At 38.8% G+C, this 21,781-nt stretch overlaps 1 pseudogene; it reads left to right on the forward strand.

Annotated features, from left to right (window-relative positions):
• The window catches only part of LOC103744379, a 60,194-nt pseudogene extending 39,583 nt beyond the window's left edge, over nt 1-20,611 (forward strand).
• Nucleotides 20,612-21,781: the final 1,170 nt, after the last annotated feature.

A 21,781-nucleotide genomic window follows, 5' to 3' on the forward strand; every position in this document is an offset into this window, starting at 1 on the left:
GTGTTAATTTTCAGCTGTTTTTATAGGATGCCTTTGGCTCATCAAGAACCATTTCAACAATACTTGACTCTGGAATGAACTTTTTCCCCATCAATCTCTGCTGTCTCTTTCATTTTGAAGACATAAAACTGTTCAGATCATTTATCTGGCTATTCCTGTAAGCCTCCAGATTTGAGGACAATATTGAATGATATTCAAAATCTAAAGGCAAACTGAAGCCAGGAAGCTGCTCTGCTCAAACAGGCACTGGAGACTGAGTGGAGGATCCTAAAAACAAGAAACAGCAATGGGCATAATGTAGCAACCTCCAAAAGCGTGAGTATAGGTAATAGTTTTTGTTTCAATATTTATAGACAATTTAATGTCATTGGTAGGCACTGGAGTCATGGTGCCTCTTAATCCACATGACTACAGACAAGGCACAAGAGTCTATGTGACCTGGGTCATGAACAGGACTCTTCAATTTATGGGTCAATGGGAGGCCATGAGCTGGAATTCTAAGCGAAAAAGTATATTCATAGAAGCTGAAGCAAATGTTAATAACACAGACCTACTTTCCTAAGCAAACAGGACTGGTGTTTCTCAAATAAGCTGGGATAGGTTTATTTATTTGGCAAACTGCTCTAGATTTTTCTCAATTAATTTTAATTTTCCTTTTTTATTTAATTTTAGTTTTCTTTCTCACTACTTTATCCTTGTCCAGTTCTCATAATTATAAAATACAAAAACACAGGACTAGAGAGATGATGGCTCAGAAATTAAGAGTTCTTGCTGCTCTTCTAGAGGACTTGAGTTCAATTCCCAGGATCAAAGTTGGGATCTCAGAACTGCCTGTAACTCCAGCACCAAGGGATTTGACACCCTCTTCTGGTCACTGTGGGAACCTGCACTCACATGTACATACCCCCACACAGAGACACACATAGACATAAATAAATAAAATACATCTTAAAAGACACAACTCTTCATGTCTGAAGTGTCACAATAGACCTAAGAAGTTCTTAATATATCACTCTTAGAGGAAATAATTAATGAGTATGCATACTACTATGTTTACTTCTTTCTATGTTTGGACACAAAAAAAAAATCTTATATTTTTTTCTCTTTGATCCACCACTAAAAAAGAATTGTCAGAACCTCTGGGCAGTACAGGCTCATCTTTTAATGGTTTTTGTTGGCTGCCATTAAGACTGTCAGCATATTCAATATTACTGGCATACATTAAAGAGCTTTTATTCCTGATACTGTCATTTATGTCATAAGATGGAAATTAATTTCATAAAACCGAACTATAAGGAATAATTTCATAATGTTTTCTAGTGCTCATTAGATTCTTATTCCTGCAAGGCCATCATGACAGATAGCTTCTAGTGAAAACCCACACCTAATTTCTCTCTCTTCTGAGCTTATGTGACTATCTCTGGGTAACTAACTGTAAGAAGAAATGCTGAAGAACTTACTGATATGAGACCCTTCAGAGCTCTTCTCTTGCCTCAGCCACTAAAGAGTCCTCAGCTTTGAGAGACAATGAAATGAATTAAAATTATTGTAGGGAAAAGTAGGCAGGATATCAGGATTGTGCAGGAAGTAGGTATTTTATTTAGGAGGAAGCCTGGTCCAGCAAGCTCAAACCTCAAAATCTGCACCCCAAGGAGAAGAAACAAATATATTTTATATCTTAGTCCCTGTGTTACAGTGAGATGAAAACTTGCATATTGACTGGCTATCCACAAAGTCTTAAAACGTCAAATTATTATAAATTTAGAAAAGAAAAACGTGAAAAAAAAAAACCCTGTCATTGCAGAAATCTTCTTCTGTAACAAACAGAATTGAGCATTTCTTTAGAACACATAGCAAGTGGTTCTGGTTCTAGCTAGCTGTGTCTGCACTCTAACCACAAACTTGTCAGCTGAACTTTACCAACACAGAGAGAAAACAAGAATTAAAATCCGTATTTCCCCTAATTATTACATCAGGTTCTACATCAAAATATCATAAGATAAGCATTTCCATTTAAAAGCTTTGATGTGTGTGTGTCTTAAAAGAGCTTTTGTTTTTCTTTAAGCAAAAACAAAATATATGGTATAATTTTTTGTCTTAAAAAAGGGTCAAGTGATTGTAATATTCAGAAAATAGAATCTTTTCATGTGTTTATTTTGCCAGGTGTGGTGATGCACACCTTAATCCCAGCACTCAGGAAGCAGAGTCAACTAGATTTTTGTGAGATCAAGGCAGGACTGTTCTACATAGTGAGTTACAGGCCGCTTGGGGTTTTAGGGGCGACTCTATGTCAAAAAAAGACTGTTTTTGTCATGATATTATTACTGATAATGACAATTCTTTGCAAAGTTCAGTCAGTGAAGACGGTTGTGAATTTTGGTAAGGAAAGGATGCTGGGAGGTGTAAAACTACTTCCTTCAGAGTGACCAGCTGGTGCTGGACAATTTATATTTAAAAATATTTTTTATTTATTATTTTTATTTATGTGTATGAGTACACTGCCTGCATGTGTACAAGTGAGCTTGTGTCATGCACACCCATGGAGATCAGAAGCAGGTGCCAGATCCCCTAGATCTGGAGTTACTGACGGTTGTTAGCTGCCATATGGGTACTGGAAACTGAACCCAGGTCCTCTGTAAAAGCAGCCAATACTCTTAACTGCTGAGCCATCTCTTCAGCCCCAAAATTTACATTTTTATTAGATAATTAAAACACAAAATATGCAAAAGTCTCCAGTCTTACAGATTTTACTATCATTCTTGGCAGGCACATCTCTTTGATGTATACCAAGCTTGAGTATTTTGTGTTGTCTTTCTTAAAAATGTTATAGAGAAATGAATTAAAAATGGTAAGGGTCAGGGCTGGAGAGATGGCTCAGTGGTTAAGAACACTGGTTGTTCTTGCAGAAGACCCAGGTTTGAATCCCAGCACCCGCATGGCAGCTAGCAACTGTCTGTAGCTCCAGTCCCAGGGGATCTGGCAGCCTCTTCTAACCTCTGCAGGCATTGCACAACATTGGTACACTTACCTACATGCAGGCAATACATGAATACACATAAATAAAATAAAATTTTTTTAAAAAATTATAAGGGTCACATGACTGTATGATAACAATAAAACAATAATCATTCTTCTCACTCTAAAGTATTTGTAATCTAACTCATTAAACCTATTGAAATAAAGCATCACTGGTTTATTTTTTCATAATTTTGGTGGAGAAATGGTGAGTTTTGTAAGAACTGTGGAGTCAAGGAAAAAAGAAAATAAAACATGTTCTATTCTTAATAGGTCAAGATTTTCATTAGAACAATTGTATTTACTTTAACATCCTTATTTCTCAATTTCTGAATAAAAGAAACTATTTGTAATATCCACTTTTCTGTGACATTTTAAACAATTATAATGAGATCAGATATTTTAAAGAATATAACTATCTGAATACACTTCTCTCATTAAAATTATTAAATTATTTGAGAAGGAACCATTTAAAGTATACTACTCATGCATGATAAATGATGTTTGTGCTTAAAGTGATATAATAATATATAACATCTCTTCAATTGTTCTTAGAGGCTACAGTGATTGATCATTACAAACGAAAATCATATTAATGTGTAAATGGATTCTACCCCTCAGTACAAAGCCAATAATAAGTTGTTTCTGAATTTCACGTGGGTTACAGAGGTTGAAAAATACTTTCAGAGCATCATGACATTATTTAATTTGGACATGTGTTATTCCTAAATCTTTATTCTTTTTCTATGCTATAAAGGTGTGTGTGTGTGTGTGTGTGTGCATGTGTGTACCTATGCTATTTCTCCAACAAAAGTAAATGAATACACATATACATACATACTTATGGAAAGCAAATGGGTAGGCAGAGTATGCCTGGCAACTACAATTTTGTATGCATAGATATGCACAAGCAAAGGGACATGCAGGAGCAAAGACAAAGGAAATATCAAACTTCATGAGTTCTATCAAGGGTAAAATTTCAACCTAAAAATAAGTTCTATTAAATCTACTGGTGTTGATTTGATTTTATAGTTGGCATCAATATACTTTATCTGTCGGTGGTTAAGAATGTATTGTTATTCCAACAAGCTAAAAGACCTATTGCTAGGTAGTACTCGGGACTCTCAAGCTCTTTCTCTGTGGGTATCTATCATTTAGGCCAGCTTTTGAAGGATTATCTGAAACAAATGCACGTAACATTATTTCCTCCCATGTTGTTATCCAAACCTTTCATACAGCTTAAAAACTCCAGCTATCATGGCTCGATAGCAGTTAGATAAAAAGTCATTGACTTGATTTGTTGACGAGAACTATGAGAAACCAATGTTGTTTCTAGAAATGAGAGGTTCGTAGCATCAACTACAGAAAAGAGGTGCAGGATTAGGATGCACAGGGTACGGGACATTTTGATCTGACTCTGTTATTTTCTAAAGCTTTCTTGTGATTGTACTCTATTAAAGCAGCACCCAGAGTAGCCCAGTAGTGTCAGTGTAAAATTCAATAGAAACTCTGTGCAGTGGATACAGCAGATGACCCATGGTGAGTGGGAAAGGGTATAGAGTAATTATGATTGGTCTGATCGAGGGCCCTATGTCCCGATACTAACCCTGTTCACAGTTTAGGATTCTATGAAACATTGTCTTAGTTTACTTAATTTGTGGGGGAAAAGATGACTGACTGTTATAATTTTCTGGCTTACTTGGTCATAGAAAGCTAGAAAAATATCGAAACAGCAATGGAATTTGGGATGCTTTACAAGAGCATAAATTTGTATGTCAGTATTATATATACATATATCTGCCAGTTTACAGTCTTAGATATTTTTACTATTTAAATTCATATTCCAAACTTTATCTAAACAGCATCCAAGTTTGGAAAATGATCATGTGCATCCTATCTCTGTACATTTAATTTAATCATTATTTTATTTATTGTTTTCATTTTAGGTATATGAGTGTATTGTCTGCATGTATGTAAGTATACCCACGCCATGCAACAGCTATGGAGGTCAGAAGAGGGTGTTGAATCCCCTGGAAGTGGAGTTACAGATTATTGTTAGTCACCTTGTAGGTGCTGGGAACTGAACCCTGTGCCTCTGCAAGAGCAGCCAGTGCTCTTAATCGCTGAGCCATCTCTTCAGTTCCATTAATGAAATTATTTAATGAGCTGATCTCATACTATAAATGTATTTTCCTCAATTTCACCTATAATTTATATTCAACTGTATATACATTGAAATTTCTTTGATTTCACCTATAATTTATATTCAACTGTATATGGCCCAGTCTGTCTGTGTGATGCTTTATTTTAATCCTAATATCTAATGAACAAGGATACCATTTAGCACTGATCGGAATCTGGTCTCTATGGCTTATGAATTCACACTCTCCCTTTTTACATAATTATAATTCTGAGTGATTTCTGAACCAACTTAATCACTTGACAACTCATATCACTCAGACCATTAGAATCTCTCATATCATGCCTTTGAGTGGTGGCTTCGGAATGGTTGCCAGCCACAGAATAAGAGTTGGCTCTTTTCTAATCCTTACAATACCATTCAGAATAATTGGTGCTTTAGATACAATCACTTAGAAGTATGTGCCTAGGTATAACTGAATGTACTGCTGGAGCTGTATATTTTAAAATCAGTGGTATTCTGGTAATTTTGAGAAGAAAGTATTCCCATTGTAGTTACATATTTGTGGCTGTTTTTCTTCTCTCTAATGTTAGCTTTTCCCCTTCTCTTCTTCTTTTTTTTTTTTTTTATTTTGTAAGGTCGAAGATAATATTATTAGAGTTTAAGAGGGAAACAGTACAGGTTAGGTTAAAAACAATTGCTGCTAGGAGGAGCGACCAAGAAAAAGTCACACTTTTAAGTTAGGGATGGAATAGAAGTTGAGACAGCTTATTAAACAAAGAAAAGCACTCCCAAGAAGGAAGGGCTGCTGAGCCGAGGAAGAGCCAGAGGCCATCTTTACTTTCCCCTTTCTTCACATCGCCCCTCCTGTGCTTTCTCCCTCTAGAAATATTTTAATCTTCTTCAGCTTGTGTGTCTTTTGAATATGCATAATGGGAATTGAACCCATGGAGCTAATCAGATATTCTACATGTCAAAGAGTTTTAAAATTATGTATGCTCAGAAATAATGATTAAAAATTACTGGATTCTGGTAAACATTGTATCACTGTCTATTTTGTACAAAGCGCCTGTGCATGAAATGCAGAGATTCTGCAGTGGGGAAGTTTCTCACACTTCACATGGAATTCTGTCTCTCTTTGGAATGAACAAGTTTTTAGTGCCACATTACAAGCATTTTTCTGACAGCTACCAAACACTGGAAACAAAACTTAACACAAAATAATCCTTGGCCAGTTTAAGAGCAGAATTGAAATTAAAACTTGAATTTTGTGACATTTTTAAGCTCAATGGAAATATATATATATATATGCTATTTGTTATATATATATATATACACACACATATTTATACAGATGACTCAGAATCAATCAATATAAGACTGAAATCAAAGAGTAATTTAAAAGGCAAATGGCATATTTAAACATGAACCTTCAGTCATCTCAGTCATATTTTAGATTGCTGTCTATATATTATTTATGCTTCATTTACTCTTGGTTCAATTATTATCATTTAAAGATTAAGGAATGGCTGGTGTCTCTAAATCTATTTAAAATTTCATAGCAACTATTTTCATTTAATGTAACAAAAATTATTGGCTAATTATGGCAACAGTTAAAATGGTGCCTACGTTTTAGAGAGCATGTAAACAGCTATACAAGTATACAGAGCTTCTGCTCTTGCTTGTTCTTTTTCATTTTAGATCTCCATAATCTTCACCATTAATCACCAAGCCACTATTTCTAGGTTAGGCTGTCTGGAAATTTCCTCTGTCAAAGAAGTTAGTTTATTACTTTTCAACATAGCCTCAGGCAAGCTCTTAGGCTGAGAGCAGACTGCAGTCAGTTGCTTTCCCAAAGTACCCTGGTTGCTGCATAAGTCCTTATTTCCTTCTGGAACTACTTTGCTCTCAGTACCACTTTTTTCTAGGTTCCTACTAGAACAGCCTGTTAAGCTCTGCTTATAGCATTCAATTCTTTTTCTAGCCCAAAATTCTAAAACCTTCTACATTCTTCCAAAAACCCACATGGTCACCAGGTTATTCAAAATAACAGCTCACTCTCTGGTACCAACTTCTATGTTAGTTACTTCTCTGTTGCTGTAATAAGACACCATGATGAAGGTAGCTTATAGAAGGGAGAGTTTATTTGACTTACAGTTCCAGAGAACACAGAGTCCACAATGACATGGAAGCATGGCAACAGAGGCGGCCAGAGCAGAAAGCTGATCAATCACATCTTCAAGCAGGCACAGGAAGCAGAGCCCCACTCAAAATCTGGCAAAGCTTAAGAACTATCAAATCTCACCCTCAGGCTTTCTCCATCAAGGTCACACCTTTTAAAATCTCCAAAAGCAGCACTGCTAACTGGGGACAGAAATGGCCAAATACTTGGAACCTATAGGGGACATTCTCATTCAAACCGCCAGAAACAGGGTCTCTCTTCAAACCAAGCTGGCCTGAAACTCACTATGTAGACTTGGCTGGCCTGGATCTGGCAGATATGCCTCTCAAGTGCTGGGATTAAATGTGTGTACCATCACAGACAACTCTGCTGGTCTTCTTTTTGGCCCATGATAAACTTGGGGTAGATTATAAATATAAGGGATAAATCTGCAGTCAGACCTTAATACAAAGGCAGAATTAGGTTTAAAGAGAATCTAGTAAGAGCACAGACACTGTTGTCTCACGAGGAGAGAATTCAATGATTTAAAGGCATATTTCTTCCCTCAAGTAAACACCTATCACATTTACTCCTAACACAGAAAAAAGCCATTTCTTTTAATACATACCTTACATAGCCTTTTGATCCTCCTTCTTAGAAAATAAAATAGTTGCTTAATCAGTAAACATTTTCCCCCAAGTACACGTTTTACCTTTGTCTTCTTAAATATTTCTGCAAAATAACATCACTCATGCCTGATGGCTTTGTATTTTCAGACAATTAAAGAACCCGCACTATCTGCATACAGCAGATCAAGGCAAAGACCACATAGGAAAGCCTTTTCCGATTTTGTGCCAGACATGAAAAAAATCAGTATCTTAATATCTTAGGTTATATAATATGGTCGTCCTGAGATTGTACACTGAGACCTTGAAAGTCATGCAAAAACACAATACATTTTTGAACTTCAAAAGGAAAGAAAAAAAGCACGTAAATGATGTTGTCTCCTTTGTTCTTGCATTCTTGAGTTGTAAAGTAGAAGCTCACAGAGGCCCATCAAGAGTGATACCTATGAAATACTGAAGTCCATTAGTGCCTCAAACTGTTCCCTCTGCTGGCTGCTGTCAGCTGACCCCACAGCTTACAGAGAGAGAGAGAGAGAGAGAGAGAGAGAGAGAGAGAGAGAGAGAGAGAGAGAGCTTTGTTCAAGCAAGCAGGGTTAGTTTCAACTCAAACGATTTCTCACTTTTTTTGCCCTGTCTCTTTCCTACCATACCATTACTTTAAATGTTTGTCCCACCAAAAATTTGTATGTTCAAGCATAATTACCAATATGATCATGGGAGGAACAGACTTTTGGGAAGGATTTAGGTCACAAGGGCAGAGAGCTTATGAATTAAACTGGTGCCCTTAAAAACAGCTCCAACCATTGCCTTTTCTCCTCCACGAGGTGAGGATGAAGACTCAGTGGGAAGCACCAGCTATGTAACAGGGAGCAAACCCTCACCAGACATCAAATCTGCCAGTGTCTTGATTGTGGACCTCAGAGCCTCCAGAACTATGAGAAATGAGTCCTTCTTGCTTATAAGGAACCCAGTTTGTGAAATGCTATTATAAAATGATAATCATAATAGTCATAAAACTATATTATATACACCATAGTATTTGAATATTATAACATAATAATAAATGTGCTGTTATAATATCCTAAATAGACTAAGACATAAAGTTTTAAATGATGAGAACAATATTTTCTTCTCTGTTTCTGGTATTGTGATGGATGGAGCATGAATTTTTATTGAACATTTTTGGAAGTTAAGTGAATTCAATTATATGTATCATGAATCTGCTGTTTAGTACAGTTTGGTTTAGCTAAAGAACCTTTGAATAAGGACAAGGAGCTAGCAACAGAATCAATACAGTTTTGGAAACTTGCACATCCCAAATGTGTCTCAGCAGTAGAATGTGTTTATCTATTTAACTTGCAAAATACGTTGACTGAGAATAGACGGTACTAGGCACACAATGACTGCTTCATGTTATTAAAATTTTAGTTTTAAAAGGACCAAAGAAGGTCATTCAAGTAGTCAGATTTCATCACCTTCATGCCCAACAGAGCTAGACTATACAAGCAAAGATATAGACACATATTCCAGAGAGAGTGGGCTCACTCCCATAAACTGGGCAAGAAGTTAAAGCGGATTAATATATACAACACATTATATTACATATGATATAATATATCATACAGTACAAAACAAATACATTTTTATGTCCTGTCATATACCACTAAGTGGGAGATTGTGATAAGTAAAACTAGACATGGTTCCTACAAAATTAATAACCTGGAAAATGAAATAGTCACAAATCAGTAGCAATGTTCTCTTCATAACCCTAAGAAGACGTGGCAGTGCCATGGCAGTCTACATCTGCAATCTTAAACAGCAAGAAAGGGCTTCCCTCAGGAAGACATTTTTATCTAAGACTTGAAAACGTTAGTGCCAATCACACTAAGGCATGGGTATGGGGGATGGACGGTTAAGTGTGGTGATGGAAGAATGAGGTGACTTAGGAGGCTTTTCTGAGAAAGAGCACCAAGCTGCATGGGAGACTGGGAACACAGGAAGAAGACATGGCTGAGTGGACACGTGGACATGAGGGCACATGCAGTACCTCACACAGGCTCCTCACCACATTCAGAATGTTCGAGATGATTTCTAAGGCTGACAAGAATCCACCAAAAGAGTTCCAATAAGAGAGCACTGTGTTCATATTGCCATTTGTTACATAATTTTAATGTATTTAACTTTGAGAAAAATTTCATAATGTCTAGAAATTGCTTTTGTTTGGAAACTGCACAATAAGAAGCAAGTATGGTAAGAGCCAAGTAGTGACTGTGGTGATTCAGGTAGGACCAGTACATTTTAAACTATCCTTTATATCTTTCGACGAAGATCCCACCACTATTCCTAATCTAAGTGACCCACATAGAGGAAATGCCATGATCCTTATCCTGGGGTTGGTGTAAAGAATAGCCCATTGCGGGGAGGGTCTCTCTGGCTCTCTTCCTCTGTGGCTGCTGGGTGCAGGCAGCTACAGATCGGCGGGTCTGCGGCGGCTCTGCGCCAAGCTGCAGGGGGCTCTGCACCAAGCTGCGGGAGGCTCAGGATAGCTGCAGGGGGCTCGCCCTCTGTTCGTGGGTCATTGGCCACCGAGCCACGAGGGCGGGGAAGCGCAGGAACAGTGAACGCAGAAGCTGCGTGAGTGAGTGCTGACGGAAGGCAGCTTCTTCCGGGAAGACTGATCACAGGCTGGTCCCGGGCTCAGTGAAACACAGCTCAGCTCCAGACACAGTGAAAACAGCTCAGTCAGATTCAGTGATACAGCTCTGGTTTATTAGGGGGAAACTAGAGAATTTATAGTGTGGAGGCAGTAGCAAAAGCCTCAGCTGATAGGTGCTGGTAGTATGCTTTATTTACATGTGGCGGTGGGCTTCTTTCAGGCTGTCAGACAGTGCCTGATTATCACATAGAAAAAACCTGGTAGTTTCTATGCCAGAGGTCATGTTTTAGATAAGGCATCTGTGGCGGGCACTTCAAGGTGAGCTAGGAAGAGAGCAGGAGGCCCCCTGCTGAAAAGGGTAGTCTTTCCATCAGGCGCCAAGCCCCTCAGGCTATCTGGACATGGAGAAACTGCAACCCTAACAGCAGGATTCCCCAACAGCCCATGGCTTTCCTTACACTATGGGGTTTATAATAAAATATGTGAAAAACGGCAAAGCAGCTTATTTTGAGGGGCTGATGGGGATGCTCAGGAGAAAAATGTTTCCTCCCTGTGTAAGTTATTGCTAAAGATAATGGAAGTCTGAATCCCTGGGCTGCTTCTGCTTTACAATGTACTTAAGGAGTTGGGCCTAGGTGTACACATGAAGGAATATGTCATCATGACTCAGAGACTCCTGCATACCCAGGCCTGTCATGTTATTCACAATATCCAAGACATGGAACACTCTAGATGCCCATCAACAGAGTAATGGATAAAGCGAATATGATATACGCATATAGAAAAATATAGATACATTTATATACACATATAATATTAAACAAACTCAGCCAGATTCCTTCAACAGTTTTTTATTGCTTTGTTTTTAGTTTTTTGTTTTGTTTGTTTTTTGAGACAGGGTCTCCTGTAGCCCCAGCTGGCCTGGAACTCATAGTGTAGATCAGACTGTCCTGGATCTCACAGAGAGCTATCTGCCTTTGCCTCCCAAGTGCTGGGACTAAAGGTGTGTGCCACCAAGCCTGGACCCAGTTAGATTCAGAAAGACAAATGTCATGTATTTTGTCTCATCGTGGAATTTATACTTGAATATATAAAATGGAAGTACATGGAGGACTACTTGGTAAGAGGAAGGGACTGACAACACTGGGAGAAAGGGGCAAGAGAGTAGATACATCACACATGTACGAAAGGTCATAAAGAAATGTATCATTTTGTACAATGAATTAACTCAGCAGAAAGCAGAGCTGAGTTGTAATGTGGACCCGTCACTGGCAATAACAAAGTCCTGATTATTGAATCAGGTAAGAAAAATGATGGTTTAGCCCAGCATGGTGTGTAGAGAATTAAGAAAAAGATAGGATATTATATTTTACAAAGCTAAAGTTAAAAAGAATTATAGCTACCAGGGGTGGTGGTGCACACCTTTAATCCCAGCACTTTGGACACAGAGGCAGGCAGATCTCTGTGAGTTCAAGTCCAGCCTGGTCTACATAGTGAGTTCTAGGAGAGCTGGCGCTACAGGGAGACCCTGTCTCAAAAACTGCTATCCTCAAATTTAAGATAGTATACTTCCCTCAGAGTATTACATTTTTGCAAATAATTGAGGAAATATTTTTTTGAATTTCAACTGATAGAGTAAGAAATGAAGAATAGAATATTTATGTTAACTTTTGTTACCAAAATTCTGGCATAAATGTTGTATAAAGTGCTTAGCCTTGGCTATTTAAAACACAGGTAGCATCTCTGCTCTACTTTCTCTTTTGCTAGCCTTTAGCATGGCTCAGAAGCAGTGTGTTTCCCAAGTGGCAGAAGCAAGCTCTTCAGTGTGTCTTTTATGCAGACACTCCTGAGACAGGAGAATTCATGACTCTGGTCTTATTTGAGTCCTGCAATCTGTCTATGCTGATTCTGAGCTCAGAATGCTGTAGCCAGCTATATGTTTAAGTGGTTCCATTTGCTTAAACTGTGAGGCTTGATTAGCATGGAAATTTTAAAATGATGTTAGCAACCAGGGCCTCTATTAATGAAATTTCATCAGTAACAGTCCTGTGCTGGCTGTCATATTTTAACTAGTAATTACATGGGAAATGGAAAAAAATTTTTTACCCTAGTGTGTTGGTCAATGTTACCCCTTACAGTGGGATTGGATGTGTCCCCAAAAGTCTCAAGCACTGAAGTTTAACTCCCAGTGCAGCAGGGTTCGGCAGCTTCAGGGATGATTGGACCAGAAGGGATCTGACTTCATCCTTTGACGGAATCATTATCTGGTGGCCTTATTAGGAGGGGGTAGAAATTAGAAGCTGCACCTAGTGGAGGAAGTAGATCACTGGAGGCGCTCTCTCTCTCTTTCTCTCTCTCTCTCTCTCTCTCCCTCCCTCTCCCCCCCACTGCCTTTCTGGGGCTCTACCAAACCTCTACTAAACCACCACCCTTCTGGGGCTCATCTTCCCTCAGCCTCCACTAAATAAACCTCAGGATCAACTTGTTCCACAAGCTTCCCTCCCCCCCCTCTCTCCCCCTACCCCCCTCCCTCTTCTCTCTCTCCCTCCCTCTCTGTTTCCTGGCCATCCTATCCTGAGGTGGGTAAACATGCCCCGTCTTACCTTCTAGCCATCATGATGTTCTGCCTTACCACAGACCCAAAGCAAAAACCTTGCCAGTCGTCGACTGATACCTCTGAAACTGAGCTGTGATACATATTTCCTTCTTCACGTTTTTAGATATTTGCCAGTGGTAAAGTGCTAATGCATTATCTGCATTTTCTCTCATTTTAGGGTTTGATATTTTTCAGACAGACACATTGGCAGAATGTGGTTGTGGATGAAGTCCTACAGCTCCCTTGTCACCTGGCTTACCCTGGCAGAACTCTCACAGGAGGTTAGTGATGAGCAGCAACTCTGACCTTTCATCCATGTTGGGCTTTTCAGGCTCACATTTAGCTCCTCCCTCCCTGCCTGGAACGTGCCTCACTCAGAAGCCATGTGAGATGAGCTCTCCTGATTCCATTGTGCTTCTAACTCTTCATTTATATATAGCTTTTCTTTGTTTTATTTTACGATTTTTGTGAACTATAAGGTTCTGCTGAAGCTGTAATGCTTCATTTCCTACATCTGCTATTCCTGACTCTACTTCAAGACCTCTTTGTCATTATCAAAAGAATACCTCCCAAATATACACCTCGCTTTCCACCATGCTAAACTCTAAATCCTCAAAGTGAAATAATCAGTTATCTTTGTTCATGTGCCTTTAGATATTTTCTTTGAATAAAATGAGGAAAAAGGAAGATATCACTCATTTTGAGCAGTAGAAAGAAAAAGAAATTAATTTGAATATTTTATTTTCATAAATATAGCTTAATTTTCTCATACAAAGCTATAAACTATGTTCAGAAAAGTATCACATTAGCATTCTTATTAAATTTTATTCATGAAATTTATTCATGAAACCACACTGAGATTCTTAAAGCTACCAAAATAAAGCAAACCATGGGTGCTCTGAAGGCACGCTGATGATTGTATTTATTTCTGGCTTGCTTTGCGGGATAACAATCTAACATAGTGACATATTTGTATTTACTTCCAAGTTTTCGAAACTATGGATACCCTTCACTTAGTAAGAAATATTGGAAAAAAAATCACCTAATTTTCCCATGTACCTTTAGTGCCTTTGCCAGTAAATGCTTGGATGTACCAGAGATATTTGTTCTTCAGCTTCAAGGCAAGCTCTTCTCCTACCTTCTTCTAGGACCTAAGATGCCAACATTAGTAACAGCCCACATAAGTGCTGAAGAATGGGGAAAAGCAGACAGCCTCAGTTTTTTTGAAAGTCCTATGGGAACTATAGATGATCTGTCAATAGACTGAATGCTTAACACCTCCAAGGCCCTGCATTCAATCCTAAGTACTACAAAACGTTCTGTTAAAATAATACATCAACAAACTAAAAACTCCCAGAATTTATTATGTAAAACCTGTTTCCAGAGACAAGAATCATGCACTCCTTTAATTTAGCTCTTTCAACAACTGGGACCACTTTTTATACGTAGCTTCAGTAATCATATTTAACCTATCGTCATTGATTCTCCATTGTAAACTTAGGACCCTCTCACTGTGCATCGAACTCATCCCCCCTCCCTCCTTGTCTCTCCCTCTGTGATTCTCTGTCTCTCTCTGTCTCCTCTCTGTATTCTTGTACCCCTTAGTTTTGCAGTTTAAGTTGTATTGTAGAGTTAGTTTGTTCTACTACTTCTGCCTGCAATTTCTCAGCTCTCTTATAACATGAAATTATCTGTTCGTATGTCCTTCTTCTTTTTTGTCCTTCTCCCACCAAATCTCCTTCTATACTTCAACTTCATATCATCAAGACTGAAAAAAAAGTATGCTCTATCACATGTGCAAACATGTATCATGGATTCTTTAGCCATCAGTTGACTACAGTTCAGGAAAACTAAAGAGATCATTTACAATTTTAACACTAAAACCCAGCTTCGTAATAAATATGAATGTATAGCAAATTAAAACACTAATAAAACCGCTTCTCAAACCTCACCCAAATCACCGCCCTATGTTCTAAATAATGGTGTAACTCTTGATTACTAATATAGGCAGAAAACATAATCTATGGACTTGTTCTCTTTATTTGCCAATAAACTTCATTATAAAACCTCCATGTGAAGGGATATCTAAAAGAGATCATTTAGCTTCCTTGGGAATAAAAGTCTAAATTTAACAGAAGAATAGATGCTCCTCCTTCTCTGTCTGTAAGATCTAGGTAATTTATGATTGAAATGTCTGACATAGGGTCACTAGAGTGGCTGAGTATAGCCATTTTGAAGTAGTAACAGCAAGGCCCCTAGGCCCTTGGAAATGCATAATGCTGAGAGCAGGACACCACCCCACAACCAAGGCATGAAGGTGCTTTGTTTGATAATAGATAGTCCTAACATCTTAATAAATACGTGTGCCGTGACTCATATGATACGATTTTTAAAAGACGCCAGGAGTCAAAAAGCTGCCATTAACTCAGACCTCCTGGCCAGAGGTCAGATATGAAAAAGTTGTACTACACAGACAATAATGCAATTTTATCATGTCTCAAACCAACACACAGTGAATTTCCAACCTGTGATAATGCTGCAAATAAGAAATGCTTTAGAGGCCTTAGAAGGCAGCTATATCAGCACCACCCTTAATGTTGCTGAAGCAGTTTTCATCTTTCATCTCCCATCTTAACACAATCAAATACAGGCACACTCTTCACTTGAAAGTAGAATTTCAACCTTACTAAGATAACTTCTCAAATCAAGAAGAATAATGAACTCACTTTCTGCATGAGTCTGACAGTCTATGCACACTAGAAAAGTGTATCTTATAAAGGAAAATTTAGTCATAATCAAATTTTTTCCATAACTCATTTGGTTCTTCTTATCTATCAAATGCACTGCAGCATATGCTACAAACACATCATTTCAGATTCATCCTGGCATAGAGCAGTGTGCATGGCAAAGACAGAGCAACATAGCTGGAGGAGGCAAACAAATATTTGTTATGACAAGGAGCAAGTGATAAAGAGATCTGAAACCGTGGGCTCAAATCTTCCAGCTCTATAAACAAAATGAGAAAGAACACAAAGCTTTGTACTTCTCCAAATCTTGATAAGATGTATGAAAGTAAGCAACTGTGGAGAAATACAACCAATAAGCTTTTCATTCAAAAATAGAAGTAGATTATTAAAAAGCCATAGTGACAATAACTTGCCTGGCAGCAGATCCATTGCTAAGAAAGAAAATAGACTGGGGGTGGGGCAGTTTTGCTTTAACTTTACAATCCACTGAATAAAGACACTGTGAATTGTGCCTTTCTATCTGAACACTTAAATCAGCTTAATTGAATGGCTATAAATTGGGTGGAGAGCCAAAAGGCATGCAGACCAATGGGAACTGAAAAGCCATGAGTAAATGTAAACTAAAAGATATACTTGTAAGACATAGGTTCCATTTCAAACTTGCATTGAGGGTAACCTACTGATAGAGAAAATAAAATGTGGAACTATCACCAGCCTGGAGCAGGGACACATGTCTACTCATCCCCACAAAGGAAAAAGGAATACTCACTGAGCAGAGCAACAAAAGAGGCAGATGAATCCATTGTAGTAAAAGATGCACTGAGATAAAGCTTTAAAAACTGAAAGCTAACTCGAAACATGAAAAGAGGTGTAAGTAACAGAACTGTGGAATTTGAAAATAGAGTAAGAATTAAGAAAATGGGCGTGAACTCATGGGTGGCACTATACACACAGCCATACACATGGCTGGAGACGGCATAGATTCTTCCTAGAGAAAACATAACTGTGTCATATCTCTAGACAAATGAAATTTCTTACCATGTGCTAATATATTTATATTTATGGACTAGCATACTGTATAGCACTCATCAGAGAAGCTTCTTTTTTCAACATCTGGAGGTTACTGCAGAATCCAACAACTACAGACACATAATATACATCTGAGAGATGCCCCGTTCTAGGTGACACATTTACAGTTGAACCTCTACACCCAAGGCTCATGGAACATAACAGAACGAGGGGCAGAGAGAAAATTAGTGCACTCCTCAACTCTCACCAGTGAAGCGTCCTTAGACAACAGAGTGTGATGCACACAGAAGGCCACAACTGGCCAAGTTTTAAAGAATAAGAGACTGAAGAATCTGTGTCCCTGAATAGGAGTCCTATATTAAACCTCACCCACCCATGGCTCAGCGACCATTGCAGAAGAGAGGGCAGAAAGATTGTAAGAGGCAGGGCTGGTTCATGAACACAGAGAAGCAGAGGCCTTCAGGCCACTGGAAGCTTGAACATGTGAACTTGTGTCAGTGGTGGTATCGAGCACAGGACCCAGGCATGTTCAATCAGACAATGGCCCAGAGAGGAGCAACAGAAATGGTGGTGGGCTGGCCCTAGAATGGGAACTATTGGGGAGTGATTACCACTGGGTGAGGGGGAGTGTGCTATACTTATCATCTACATAGGCTGACTGGGCACCAGTGGATGAATTTGCACTGAAGGACATTTGGGTACAAATGCCTGAACAAATAGAACTTAACATGTATGGAGGGATATCTGAGGTCCAGTGGAGGGTTGGGGGGGCATGGATGGGGGAGGGGGTCTAAATTTGATTAAGAACTGTTGTATGGAATGTACAAAAGCTCAATAAAAATGTTTTGTTTAAAGAAAATGAAAAAAGACAAGAATAAACAATAGGAATAATAAATAGCATTTTCTGTTTTCAGTCAGTAGCAGATTTTAACAGAAATTTAACATCTCATCTTAACCAGAAAACTAGACAAGAACTGTGAAATGATTATTCAAATTTATTGAATGGCAACAAATGCTAGAATGAGATCTCAAAGAGAAGGAAAATACCAGACATCTTCAATTACTGCAGCTATTGCTGCAGCAAATGTGCTGTTGAACATGGTGGTATCACTGAGTCAATAGATAGAGATTCAATTTCAGGGAATCAGAGCAATCCAGCCTGGCAGGGATAAATTCCCAATGGGAAGGAAATATACACAGAGAAATACCAAACTTCAGAAATCTAAAGAGTCCCACCAAGTCCTGCTGCATCACATGATGTACACAGGAGTTTTAAAATATCATCAGATCAGCCAAAGGCCACCAGCGAGCATGAAGATTAGGGAACTAAAAGCTCACATAGACCCACTCATTCAAATCTCACCAGTAAGAGCTGAAGAGATCTTGGTCACTCAGCACAACACTGATCTGGCCATTTAAACAATTCTTAGAGGAACAGCTCCTCTAAGAACCTTCTGAACACCTAAAAACGACAAAAAGTTTCAACCGAACTGAAAATCATTTAGCTGTGAAGAATGTAAAGGTAATTCTTCAAGAAAATGATACAGTAATTCAGAAACTGAATAGCATAAAATCTTTCATATCCAGCATGTAACTAAAACTAGGGGTGAGTAAGGAAACGTGAAGTGTGGCAACCTTACGAGCAAAGTCCTTCAACAGAACAACAGTCAGCTAACAGAAATGCAGAAGCAACAGGGAGATGTGTGCACAGCTATTACAATAGCGATATTCAAGTACACAAAGGAAAACATGAGCACAGTGAGCACAGAAACAGAAAATACGAGAGAAAAGAAATAACACTCTAGAACTTAAAATATACACTGGGGGGGCGGGTGCTGCCAGCCGGCTGGCTGACTTTCGCCCGCTCCTCTGGCCTTGGAACCTGCCCTCCAGTAGGGGTTGGGAAGGCCGCTGATGGCTCTAGGAGAGGCTGGACCCATCAGGAAACAAGGGGCCAGATCAGCTCATAGTCCTCCACTCTGGCTCTCTGTAACCGGGGGAACTGAAGCCATCATTTATGCTTTCCTTCTAATATTCAACTATATATCTCCTTTGACCGTCACAAAGATGCAGGATTGGGTGTTTACTCACTGACGTTCCTAAATAATATCAGCTATAACTTGATGGAATTCTCTAAGTCACAAGTAGAATGGATGAGTGATAAGCTGATGAGATGTTTTGAAGACAAGAGAAACAACCCATTTCAGTTTTGCGGTCTCTCTCTGTGCCATTGTCTTTCTGACTTAGCTCTAGTGTGGGCCCCAAAGTTGTACTTGCCAGCCAGCCTGACCTGGAGTGTGGATTCTCAAGGGACCTCTTTATTCAGTGGACCCTAAAAACTCAATCATTCTAACTTACAGAACAGCTCCTGGGACTTTAGCAGGTTTTTTAATTAATAATCCTTCCGAGAAAGTTACAGAAATAGAATTGAGGAAATATGTGAAACTTGAAGGGAAAGAATTTGAGAAATACTTAGAAAAAAAAAAAAAAAACCTAAAGAAAGAACTAGCTAAGAAACTGGAGCCATCAAAGAGGCAGATATGAACTCCAGTGATGAGAGAGATGTTGAGGAAGACACCAACCAGCCTTCGGTTCATAAGACAAAGCATGACCTGATGATGAAAGGTGAAGGCAGCTGGAAAGGAAGTTTCTTCAAACAGGCCAAAGAGTCTTACTTGTGTTTCCTGCCCCAGAAGAAAGAATTAAATGGGATGAATATGGAAAGATTACCAAACCAGATTTCTTAGTTCCAGAACTTCAAGCTACTGAAGAAGAAAAAAGTTAGAATCTGGTTTGACAAATGGAGATGAACTCATGGACCAAGATTTATCTGATGTTCCTACCAAGTGTATTTCTGCAACAGTCTATTGAATTAAAAGCCATGGTTACCTACATAGACTATGAAGAATGCTCTGATGGAGATTCCATTAAAAAGATCATCAATCAGATGAAGCCACGGCAGCTGATCATTTCCAACGGCCCACCAGGGGCCAGTCAGGATCTGGCAGAGTGCTGCCGCGCATTTGGTGGGAAAGATACTAAGTTTGCATGCGGAAGCTACACGAAGCGAAACACATATGTACCAGGTGAAATTTAAAGACTTGTCGGCTCCCTTCAGTTTTGTAAGGCAAAAGATGCTGAGTTAGCATGGATAGGCGGCATCTTAGACATGATCGTTTCCAAAGCGGCATGGGAGTTACTCTAGAAGAAGAACTGAAGGATGATGGCAAAGGCTCTGAAATGCAAGTGGACGCTCCTCGGATTCGAGTGTGATAGCTCAGCAGAAGGCCATGAAAAGTCTGTTCAGAGAGGATGAGAAAGAACTGGGTGAAGAAAGTGAGATCATCCCACCCTTGTCGCCTCATGAGCTTCCTGGACATTAGTCAGGTTTTAAGAATGAACCAAGACTCTCTGGCTTCAAGCAAGTTCTTTAGCTGGAGGGCATTCAAGCAGAGTTTTTCTGAGGTGTACTTGTTTGCAACAATCAAGTAAGTAGCAGTTCATAAAACGGAGACTGGATGCATTGGCTTGGAAGGCTGCCTTTGTCAAGACTTTTATAGAATACGAGACCTTTTATACCAGCAGTACGCCATTGTGTAAAGGACATGATGTCAAGGAACATCTGCTTGACCTTTCTTGGAAGAGAAGATTCTCCACTAAGCTTTTGCGATTTTGTTTTGTAACATACACAAAGAATCGTTCCAGAAAAGGTGAACCTGTATTAGATTTTGAAAAATGGAAATAGATGGCTGCAGGTGTAGGTCAATGGCAGAGCTCTTGCCTAGCATGTGCAAGACCCTGATTTGGGTTCCCTGTATTGAATAAAAAGGGAGAAAAACAAAACAAAACAGAAAAACATACACTATGATTTGGCTATACCACTCCCTGGCATATACCCAAAGGGATTCGACATCTTTCTACAGATGTATTCACTCAGCTATATTTGTTACTATTCTTTTCACACAAGCTAGAAAATGGAAACAACCTAAATGTCCCTCAGCCAATGAAGGGATAAGGGCAATGTGGTACATTACAACAATGGAGTTTTACTCAGCAGTAAAGAAAGATGAAATCATGAAATTGTCAGGTAAATAGATGCAACTGGAAACTGTTATACTAAGTGAAGTAATGCAGACAGAAAACAAGCAGCATCTGTTCTCTCGCATTTGTGGATCCTAGCTCCAAATCCTTATGTGAGCCTATATCCTGATGTAACCATAGTAAACAGGAAAATGGAAATGAACCACGGAGGTAAAGGGGAACTGGGAGCTTAAGAGATATAGTAGAAGACAGGTGTTATCAAAGAGGAAACATGGGATAATTTAGAGGGAAGGAATGGGAAGGGCTGTTTAGGTGCAGAGGGAGTAGAGATAAATAACACTTAGATGATGTGGAAAACAGGAGTGAAATGTATTGATTTAAAATCCTACGGAAAAATAGACTATATAGTCTATATATATATGATATATACCTGAAGGCTATATAACCAAAAAAAAACACCAGTGCCTCCCTTACCTCCATGTTTCCTTTCCATTTTCTGGTTCCTACAGGTACATCAGGATATATACTCACATATAAAGGATTGTTGCTAAGATCTGCAAATGAGTGAGAAGATATGTCACATGCTTTTCTGAGTCTTTGTTACTTAACTTAGTATAGCAGTTTCTAGTTCCTTCCGTTTTCCTGCAATTTCATAAGTCTTTCCTTATCGGTGAGTAAAACTCTGCTGTGTAAATGTACCCCATTTTCATTATCCATTCATCAATTGAAGGACATTTAGGTTGTTTTCATTTCTTAGCTATCTGTGAAGA

The sequence above is a fragment of the Nannospalax galili genome, unplaced genomic scaffold (genome assembly GCF_000622305.1).
Source record: "Nannospalax galili isolate Female #2095 unplaced genomic scaffold, S.galili_v1.0 scaffold522, whole genome shotgun sequence".
Classification (NCBI taxonomy): Eukaryota; Metazoa; Chordata; class Mammalia; order Rodentia; family Spalacidae; genus Nannospalax; species Nannospalax galili.